Source organism: Anser brachyrhynchus (genome assembly GCF_964034855.1).
Source record: "Anser brachyrhynchus genome assembly, chromosome: 2".
Lineage (NCBI taxonomy): Eukaryota > Metazoa > Chordata > Aves > Anseriformes > Anatidae > Anser > Anser brachyrhynchus.
In genome coordinates this window covers 32936816-32948569 of record NC_137695.1, presented here as the reverse complement: position 1 = coordinate 32948569, position 11754 = coordinate 32936816, and positions in this window count along the sequence as shown.

Sequence of the window (11754 nt, the reverse complement as noted above, 5' to 3'; positions counted from 1 at the left end):
ACACAAATAGCTTTGTACACTCCTACATGAAGTCCCATCTTCTTCAGGTACTTTCTTTGAACTTTCTTGTCAGGTAATTCTCCACCCTTTTCCAAGCTCAATCTCCAATTTGCCTTTTTCAAGGCTGGTTGCTGAAAAATAACCAAACAATGTTGTTTTTCTTAAAGCATATGTGGTAATAACAGTTGCATCTAATGCCCAAGGTAAACACTTTTTGACTACATGGTTTGATTTTCCCTACTTTGTACTTACCATCTCCAGTTGAGCAGGCTATAGATGAGATCCTGAACTAACAGGAGTCTCTAGTAGGACTCCCATTGACTCCAAGAGCTGGCAGACTTTTACTCTGAATTTGGGCAGCATGAAGCTTTGACTAATATTTTAGTGTGAGGAAGTATTACTGATGTGCTCTATTTTCCCTTCTTTTCCTTACTCTTGGATATTTTTTGTGCCAGTTTGGGAACACTGTGCTTTGAGCTTCATCCTTCAGGGGATAGGAAGATAGTTTCTACCATCCTGAATCCTAAATGAAAACGAAGAGAACAGAAGGATATATTTCATAAAGTATGTTTCCTTTCAATGGGTATTGAAATACAGTTGTAAAGGAAAGTGCCCATCTAAGAATCCTGAGCTGAAATACCTCATCCCCTTAAACCTGCTGGAATATCCACTTGCTATGATCCAAAGAGTTTCCTGAAAGAGAAATCCACCACTTCTTTTCTCACTAGTTCTTTGATTGCTAGTGTACTTGCTCTGTTTAAGATTCCTCACAGTGGAATATGCCTGGAGGGATAAGCAATCACCGCCTGAAAACACCACAAACTTCATTTGCCACTTCCTTCTCTTTTTGAGAGAAGGAGGAACTGAGGTGGAGTGACCCTCCCCCTCCTAGCCTGGCTCTTGTTTTCCATCCCTAAATGAGATTGGCCACACTGAGTCTGGGCATAAATGGGACAACTTCATAAAAGTGGTTCCAGGACTCCCTTCTAGCAATGCATAATTAGCTCTAGCTGTGAGGATAACAATGTCTCTGCTTTTGCAGAATCCGTATATAATCATTTTTTAGGATGACTATACGTACATTCCTTTAAACATTTAGGAGTGAGAAGCATGGTGTGGAAAGGTTTTCCAGTTTTGCAGTACTTTGAACCACTCTGACTGTGACTGTGAATCTCTAGCTCATTTGGGGATCCATCTCAACTTTATTATGTTTGATACGGGCCCTTTTGGGCAGGGGAGGAATGCAGCATTCAGGCTGCAGTCAGAGAGGCTGTCCTGGCTGTGGCTGAGTGGGGCCACAGATTACCTCTTTCTGTTCATCTTTGTCCACTTCTCCCAGTCCTTACTATATTCCCATTTGCTTCTCCATCTTCTCTCACTATACTTGGAGGAGATCTAGTAGGACTGGGATTAAAAAAAAAAATAACAGAGCAAAAGTATCCAAGTGACACAATAGTTTATTTAAAGCTACATCAGTGAGACTATATACATAGTTGAGCTGGTGTACTTCAGGGAGCAATAACCTCTGGAGAAGGAGAGGAAGAAGAGCTGGGCATAGGTTCAGGAACAGCTGTAGCAGAACACTTGACTACAGCTTCATTTCCAGTCTCCAGTTCAATAGGCTATAGAAGGCATATTGCACCTACGCACTGGTACTGAGTTTGTTCCTGATGACATCAGGGGAGCAGGAGCCAATCTGTGAATGATGCTGGCTTCATGTTGAACCCTGTTCTCAGAAGCTAGGGAAATCAAACTGCTTTCTTGGAAATCAATGCAAATAAGATTTTAGCTGAGATTTTAAAAGTGATTTTTCATAAATAAAAATTTGTGAACCAAAAGAATGACGTTTCACATCATATATAAATACATATATATATGTGACAGCTAAAGGAAAAGAGAACATAATTGTTGTACATCTTATTGGGTGGCAAAGAAGGAGAAAAAGATTTTGATAATTCTTTTATCTAACAGAATTTTAGATGTTGTTGTCCCTGATATATGCTTGACTCCCACCTCTTTACATTTACATTAGGTTTTGAGACTGGATACATTTAAAATTTTATCCATATTTCCTTCATTGTGCTTAGAAATTTTTACCAATTTTTATTTAGATATTTTGTTCCTTCTCTCCAACTGCAAGATCATTTTCTTATTATCTACAACAACATTTTAGAACTTGCATAAGTAAGGTCTTTATCCCCACCTTTCTGTTGTGATGGAAAAGTTTATTTCTTCTGAACTGAATGTCAGATCAGTTATGAGTAGTCTAACAGTCCTGCTCCTGCTGCTGGATAACATCTCAAATCATTTGTGTTTTTGCTGCCAGCTTTTCCTTATGAGGAAATTGAATCAGAAAAGCAATTAGGTATCAAAAGATGTAGAAATACTTAGGAATATTTATAAAACACCTGAACTAAGTATGTGCCTAGTACATTTAGAGTACTTTAAATTGTAAAAAGCATTCATCTGCAGGTAAGAACTTTAAAGATTTAATCTGGCTTTAAAGAGTTAGCCATGAGATATCTATCTAAAGACAATAAAAAATACGTGGAGAAGTAAAAAGCCAGAGCTGAATGAAAACCTTGAGACACACCCTCTGTAGAGCCAAGATGTTGTAACTTTGACCCCACTATGCAAAAGTGTGTTGAATGCAAACTCTTGCATGCAGATTCTCTTTAGATGCTCAACTAGCATCCTTTGTATTGGTGTAACACTGGCATTGGTGTGTTTTCACTGCCTATAGAGGACAAAAAATAAAAATAATAAATATATATATACGTGTATATATATATATATATATATATATAGGTATGCTAGGGCCAGGGTGCATTTTAAGACAGTAAAGGAGACTGCTGAAAAGACTAGAAAGGTCTGGTACCTCTCTTTCTCCAGCTTGCCTGGGAAAGGGTTCAGCAACCCAGGATGCCAAATATTAGACTTCCATCTTACTTACTTTTTCAAGCATTCTAGGTTCACTGATGTTTCCCCGAAGAGTAGGACTAGCTAGGGTAAAGCCTTGGATTCTCTGCAGAGCCAGTGTTTTGTTTTTTGGACCTATAAAAAAAGAACTTCAAGAAATTAATGAGGTTTCTTGATTTTTCTTGCTTTCCTTTGGCTTGGTTTCACTTAGTTTTGGGAATGTTTTTCCTGAAGAGTTGTATTTGCATTACTGTGGCTTAAATGCTGCCACATTTTGATTATTTACCCTATTCTGAACCTCTGTGAGCATCTCAGATATCAAAGAAACCTGCCCAAATATACTTAATTTAGAACATATAGAAGAATCACTTGTTTAATAAAATAAAAGATGGTTTAGGCGTGAAAGAGTCTATTCATTCTACTGGGTGTTTGAATTCCTTGGCCCTAACACTAATAATTTAGGGTGTCTACCATGCACTGAGGATGCTTTTCCTCCACTCCTCACATGGAAGGAATATATAATAGCTTAGCAGTGGTGAGTGGATAAAGACCACAAATGCTTTCTCTCTGCAGTCCCTTTCTCCCTGAATCCTCTGTCCTAGCTTCAGAGAAAGGTAAAGCCATAGAAAGAGTGACCAAAACCCTCTTCAGATCTAAGAGATGGCATCAGACAACAGAAATCAGTAACACTTTGCTGAGCAGAGCTCCAGAACTCATATGAGATGGAATACATAGAGCCACAAGGAACAGAGGTCTTTACTGCCCTGCACTGCAAAAAGAGAAGAAAAATAAAGATGTTTGCCTCAACAATAAGTAGTGGAGCATGAACCATTCATAACATAAACAGATGGAGCAGAAATTGAGAGAGATCAAAACCTCCTCTGAGTAAGGCAGTGCCCATAGGACGGAAAGAATGTCGGGCTGACAGCTATCAGACCTCATAAATTCCCTGTTCATTAGCTATTGAACCTTGGCATCCTCTCACACACCCTTTAGCCTTAATCCTCCCTGCCCTACCCTGGGTTGCCGCAAGTCCTCTTCATGTCCCATTTATCCTGCTCCCTCTTTTATATTTGCTGCAAGCCCTCCTTTAAACTCTTGACTTGCTGAGGAGCAGTTACGTGCATCATTTATTTTCCTTTCGTCCTCCAAATTTTTGCTGTGTTTAGATGATTTTACCATTGTAACCAATGCCTTCTTTTGTTCAGACTTCTCCCAGTCTTCAAATAGATTCAAACAGACCCTGAATAGGTAGCAACTGTAAGCAGCTTGTACTAACTATCCCTCTGAGATGCACAGGACCCATGGATGCCAAAGACAACAGCTTGTTGCCTCGTCACTTTGCACAGGGGCAAGGCATAACCTCCTAACTCAATCCATACTGAGACCTAGTTTTCCTGGAATACCATTTTTTATTTCCCTCAGGAAGCTGCAGGACCAAAGGACTACATGAGATAAATTCTGAATGGCCTCAACCATTTTCAGGGCAGTCAGTGTGACTTTCTCCTCTAGAGAGAGAAATTGACTTCTGGAGAAGAAATGGACTCTATCTCAAAACTCTTTGGGTTCACACTAGATTTCACAGTGATTAGAGATGGATGAAAATCTCTAAGAAAAACAGAAATAATTTCACAAATCTGAAGTACTGCTGTAATATCCGTAGTCAATGTTCTGCATTGTTTTCTTTGTGGTATAGGAAATTTCTTGGAGAGAGAGAAAAAAGCCAAGCAGGCACTGAAGATTTCACTTGCAATATTTATCTTCTAAATCTGGGGTATCACTGGTGGTCAGCTGTGATATTATACATAAATCCACTGCAGATGAAACTGAGAAAAGTCTTTTCAATATTATTTTCAGCTAAAGGGGTGACAGAAAACATTATGAATGCAATAAACAGAAAGAGAGGGAAACACAAGCCTATACAGCAAGGCAGATTTACATTTTCCCCAGGTCTTTGCCAGCTAACAAAAGTACATCTCTGACTCTAGGGTCCACTTTTATTGGAGGTTGCTGCAGCAACCTTGCTCATGCATCCGGCTAAATTTGGAGGTTGCAATAACCTTTTCCCCCTTGATATTAGAGATGCTAGAAACATTCTGGAGACTCTCTTTAAGCAAAGGAATCCCTCAAATGAAACAGGTGTTGAAGATGAATCATTTTACTTGACAGTTTATATCCCTACAGCCCTGACTGGAAAATTTGGATCCAAGTGATGAGTAATAAACTTTTATATTCTTTTTATCATATTATTTTATTGATCAGTATGTAGTATTTTTAGTTTGTAAATCTTAATGTTTTCCTACCAAATGAGTATGCTAAGAAGAAACCTCTCATGTTTATTTATTTATTTTAATGGGAATATTGATTAAAACTCTGTTCCTTTCTCTCTGTAAAGTTCTTATCTCTTCACTCTATCTCTGCCCTTTCTCAAGTGCCCTTCTGCTCCTCTCACTAATGTAAATACATACCCAGAGTAGAATGTTGCAATTTCCTTTAATGTTAAAGTCACACTCCTACTATTTATCAAAAGTTTATCATTTTCAAAGCAGGCCAGGTATGGAAGGATCATGGTCTCAGCCTGTACAGGATCCATTAGTGGAAAGCAACCACACTTCTGAACAACTAAATGTCCAGTATGTGAGGAGTCCAGGTACTGAGCTGGGAATACAGGCAAAGCCAAGTTGAATGCTGATGGTGAAGTCAGATAGGAGCATCATCACTACGGCTGATCACTCCCCATCCCAGCATCACATAACTGCTGTGAGGGAGTATAGCCTGAAGCGCACATGGATGGCCCAGCAGCTGAGCTCTAGCTGTGTTCCATCACAGGCAGCCGTGTGATGAAGCAGCTGCCAGGATCTGACACCTAAATGTGAGCTAGGCATACGTGCGTTTAAGAGGGTCAAAAACTTCTCACAGGATTTCTTTCCACAGTCCTGCTGAAGAAGCCAGCGCTTTTCTAGCTAGCCAAGGGGTGTGACCTTCTATGAGATCCCACCCAAAACTGCTTTCATTTGGCCTGTGTCATGAGTCTGGCGACTCTGTGTTGTGCGGCAGAGCAGCAAAGGCTTTGATCCACTGCTTGCATGGGAAAGAATTTGAATGCATTGAACTCTTTGTAGAAATGAAGTTTTCTTGGACCAGCCTGAAGGTTTGCTGGGCATAGCTTCTTCCCATGGGGTTTTCTCTGATGTGAACCAGAACCATCCCAGCCCCAGCTCTAATAACCTAGTATATTTTACTTCCTTCTGCACTTTGACTTTTAACACAATCACCTTCTTAGGCCCTAAAGCTGCATCTGTATTCCTGCTCACTAACCCATGGAACAGTTTCACTACATGAAGTAACCTTGAGGAAGAGCAGATCATATTCTTGCCCCCTGGGGTATTTCTAATCTGAAAAAAAACAACCTTTCAATACCAGTTTTGAAGCTCTTCTACCGATGTGGCTTTGTAGGGTGCTAAGACCATCTCACAGACACCTTAAATACTGCTATAAGAATTCATGGCATGCTACTGTTGCATTGCTAGCTACAGTGTGTCCCAGCAAAAAGCACTTCTTTTCATACGAGAAAACACAGAAGAAATATGTAAAACAGATTTGTGTAATTGGGAGAGATATAGAATGGAAACTACAAACTTCAACAGAAACACTTCTTTGTGTTTCTAGGTGTCTTATATAACAAATAAAACACATGAAATGGGCTCAAGACATTCTGGCTAACTTTGAAACTTTAATTTAATTTTTTAATTTAGCTTTAATCTTTTTAAGAAAAACCCTGGGTACTTTCAGTTAGTTCTTTCTTTCCTTTGAAGGGGTTCAGGGAACCTCCAGGGATTCTTCTAAAAGTACAGAAAGCATCAGAATGGCTAAATTAAGGCAACTTCTACTACAGAGAAGTGAAAGAACCAGGAAGAAAGATTACTTCAGCTTCTGCAATAAGTAAGGGTCTTTCTGGTGAGATATGAGATAAAGTTTTTTCTAAAGCTCTTTAACTTGTATTTGGAACTAAATTTTGATTGAAGAAGAAATCTAAGAATTAACTTTTTTTTTTCTTGTACAAAAGAGAGTCCAAAAATTTGAGATGTCTGTGTCAAAGTTTAACTTCACAATAACAGTATTTCAGTATTTTTAGAGGGGCTGGGGAAGGTTGGAGGCAGATGGGGAAAGAAGTGGTTTTGGCTCTTAGGTTTTCATGTGATTCAGATGAAAAAGAACCTGGACCACTTCACTGTATAATATAAAACCTAGTTCTTCCTTTTACCACATGGCACACATCCCAAGCTTCTTAGAAGGTGAGTGAAGGGAGTACAGATAGTGTAGAGAGGTCAGGAAAGGCATCTAAGGGGATGGAACTTGTCAAATGAACAAATTGTGTGTATTTTCCTTTATGCAGTACATGTATAGGCTAAAAAAAAAAAAAAAGAAAAAGGAAAAAAAAAGAAAAAAATAAAATCTTCCAGCATGCTTTGTTTCTCATATTTGGCTTCAAAGCCAGATTCAATTGTTGGCCAAAGAAAGTACATAAATTCTGGGGCTTGTTCAATGGGAGTTAGTGATCCTTTTCAAATTCATAACTCCAACAGAAAACCTTCACTCATGGAATGCACTCCATTTGGTGAAAAACATTCTTTCCAGCTTTACTGCAGAAAAAAAAAATAAAAAAAATCAAAGCAAAATCAAAGAGAGACAGCTAAGCCATGTTGTACTAGCATATGTAGATAAAACCATAGCAGAAGTGGAACTAACAGCAGCTCCATAGCTAAGGGGTAACACACTAACTAAGGTTATCTTGATTTGAGTCATTGCTTGGCTAGCAGGTCCTCATGGATTTGCATAAGTAAATTTAAAATATTCTGTTATATTTATTTTGGAAAGTCATGTTGAAGAGAATGAATTTCTCTAAAAGAAGTGCATTTTGGGAACTATTGTTTTCATCAGATAAGGTTTTTCTTGGCTAAACCAATGTAACACAATAAGCATAGCCACAACGACTACCACTGCCTAACCTGGTTAACACCATTGCCGCTGTATTTATATAATTATTATTCTTACTTCAAGGAATTTTAATTAATGTTAGCAGTGAGAAAAATTACTACCCATTGCCAGGGTCAACAGTCATTTATGAGGACTTGGTCAGCTTCTGTGAGTTAGTGTTTGGCACACATTTAAGAGTGTTTTCCCCCTGTAGTTATCATCACATTTTGACATTTCTATAGAAATTTTCTTCTAAAAAATCCCATTCTCTTTACATCAGAAAGAACTCAAACTGAAAGCTTTAAAGAGGTGTGGGAAATGAAGGCTAGTCAACTATGTCATGAAGATGGACCAAAAGTTAGCTATAGGAAACAGTATGAATTCACAAGTCTCTCCAGCCAGCTCACACATGTTCAAGGAACATAAATCCCTTTGTGATTTTGGAATGTTTCACTTCATAGAATAAATGGATTACAGACTGGATTAAGAAATGAAATGCTGAAGTGTGAAGTCACGGCCTCTGTGCTGATGCTTGTTTGCTGAAAAGTTCACAGGGGCTATAAGCTTGCCATTCTTCACACCTGCCTGCCTCTGAACAGCATCACGTATAGTTGGTGGCATGCTAGACCATCAGGAGAATTTGGGTGAAGAAATGTCTTCATCTTCTAGTTGCACCACATCCACCCACCAGCTGAGGACTGCTGTGTCTAGCTGCACATCTCAAGAGTGTGGTTGGACTCTCCCAAGGCTGATGCATGCAGTTACTGAAGACTGACTTCAAGAAGGCCAGGATTTGCCCTGGGGGAAAATCATCATCAGGCTTTAAGTTCAGTGAAGCTAAAATACAGCTAAGAATCAGCACCCCTATTGTTTCTATTCCATGATGGTACATATATTCATAGCTGTGGTATGTGCAGAGCTGGAGATAGACATATATGGAACATTATAGCGCCCTAGGCTTCTGTAATTTGACATTTGGATGGGTAGCTAACCTAAATACAGACATGGCAGTTAGGCAGATATCCATCTAAGCTATCTTAAAATACAATTCTGCTTTGTTAAATGACTTCATAAAAGTGGCATCTTCTGACTCAACAAACTCATTCTCTGTGGGTACTTGGTGGCTTAGCTGCTTACTTTAAGTACTGAAGTTCATTTTTGTCAATCACGCTCTTGACTGTCCTGTACTCAGAAAGAAATGATTCTGTAGAAGTAGCATTCTGGGAAGATCTCTGCAGCTCAGTAATCTCCAGGTTAATTCATAAATGACCAGAATCTTATCCACATACATCATTACCTCAGAGGGTTGATTATTTGTGTGAAAAACAAACTGTTATTTCTTGCATATGGATCATATGTAGGAGAAAAAACAATCAAGAACAAAAAATATTGTAATAAATTTCTCACACAAGTAAATTACTCATGCTCTTGCTCTCTTCAATGATATTTTTCCTTTAGGAAACTACTCAGCTGGAATAAAATGATAACAATCTAGCCTTTGGATAAAACACTTCTAGAGCTGTCTTCTCCTCTGCTCTGAGCACCATTGTCATTTTAAACAATGCTCAAATGAGCAGACAATACTGCTCCATAATTCATAGGTGTGTTTGCCACAAGCGACAGTGGTAAATATCTTCTGAGTAAAGCTGTGCAATGAGCAATCACTGAGACTCTGCAGAACAGCATAAGCTGTTTCAATAATCAGAAAGGACAAATACAATAATCTATCTTCTTTTTAAAGCAGAGAACATTTTCCAGATCATCTCTGTGAGTTACCGCTCTAATATCCCCGAACTCTCCTCTGACCTCATGGTATGCTTTGCATTCCCATCTTTATTTTACATTTCCAAAACAATTGCAAAGTGATTTGAGTTGAGAAGTAACATTTGACCAAATGGAAAATGGCTAAAGTCTGCTCTTCAGATTTGCTGCAATAAATTGTTGAAGCCATTCAAAATACATTTTGGAGCAAAATGATGCACAGAAATATAAGCAAGAAACAAACAAACAACAACAACAACAATAAAAAACCACACACAAATCTGGCTTATATCGGAATATTTTATCATGGAGGGCACACTCTCCATTAGATCAGATGAAGAAAGCAGACAAATAACTCAGCCAATAATGATGCTAATAGTGTAACTGCATATATAATGCAAGCAATAGGATGACAGAAATGGAGCAAGAGTTCACTGTTCAGTCAAGTCTGTTAATTTCTCGAGGAGACACCCTTCACATGCTACCAACGCCTCTCCTACATGCATTAAAAACCCTTGTTTATTACAGACAGAGATATAACAGCAGATCAAACACCTTTGGAAATAAATCAGGCACGTTAATATGTCAGTGATAGCTGTGTCAAGTACTGGGATTTTGCTGCAGTAATGAAACCCTATGGGACAGAGAGGCATCCTCAAAGAAAGGACGTTCAAACTCTGAATCCTCTGGAGGTCTTAGCCACAGCTGACTGTAATAACTAGAGAATTATTTCTATTTCAGTAGGTTTTGGTCAGGCTGCTGACGTACTGCATACATGAACATTAATTCTAACTAAAACATGGTTCCTTTAAAACTTGTTTTCAAGCAAGTTATCCTATGGAAATTAAAAGGTCTGTTTGGGTAGGAACCTCCTAAACTGCATCCAGGAGCTAAGAGTGTTGTGTTGTTCATGGTGAAAGCACTCCAGAACTGCACGAATGCAGAGATGATGGGTTGTTGTGCTGCACCAGCACTGCAAAAGGCAGCAGTGTCTGACTGTACTCCTTTTTCAGACACTTTCATTTTGCTCTGTTTGCTTGGCTGCCCTTATATATGTGTTGCCACACACCATTCTGAAGATCAGTTTGCATAGTTGTTTTCTTCCTGTTGCCTGTTATTGATCATGTTGTTGTTGTTGTTGTTGTTATTATTATTATTACTGAGGCAGGATTCTTTCTTTCTTAACATTAATGGAGTAAACAGAGCTCTTTAAAAATCTATCTCTCTATCCAAACTTGGAACAAACTGTGAGTTGAGAGAGAATAATCACTATCTTCTGCGACTATAGAAATGGTAGCAATGGACAAAGCTGCCCTGATAGAGATTTTGTAGTCAGGCTATATTTATATATATTTATATATGTATATATATATTTCACTGTCTAAGCAAATGTTTGATTGTCTCTTCTTTTCTGGTGCATATTGAAGTAGAATAAAAGTAAGGAAAAATAACTTCTGCTCCTGGGCTGTTTAAGTTGATAGATAATTTTTCCACCAGCAGATAATTTGTAGGTAAAATATGAACAGACCTCTTCAACTTACGTCCACATAGTCTGCTTATTGATTTAAGCCCTACCTTTCATTAGCTGTTGGTGCCAGGGTTCTGGAGAAAAAAATGTAACTTTCCCTTCATGGTTCTTCTAGAGGCAGGATGATGGATTAGTAACAAACCATTCCACCTCTATTCCTATAGATAATCTGGGTTGTTGGAGGAATAACTTTGGAGCAGCTAATGCAGTCATCCACAGTGGAAAAAGAAACATAGTCATAAACCCCAAAAAATAGAGCCAATTTTCTAGTCTCAATGGGTGGTAGCAGGAGGTGGCTGTAAAAGGAAGTCAAATGCTTTAGTTTATTGCAAGAAGTCCTTTTAACTTCATGCTGAACTGGGATGGAGACATATACCCAACTGAAATTGCAGGGCTCTACATTTAGGACAATGTCTTATGAAAAGAAACCAAATCCCAAACCTGTTGAAGTTAATGGCAACATTTCTTCTGACTTCAATGGAAACGGGAGGTAGCCCATGATCATTACAAAGTTGCTAGGAAGCTAAATTTATTTAAACCCAGATATGACAATCTCCTGTTTATGATAG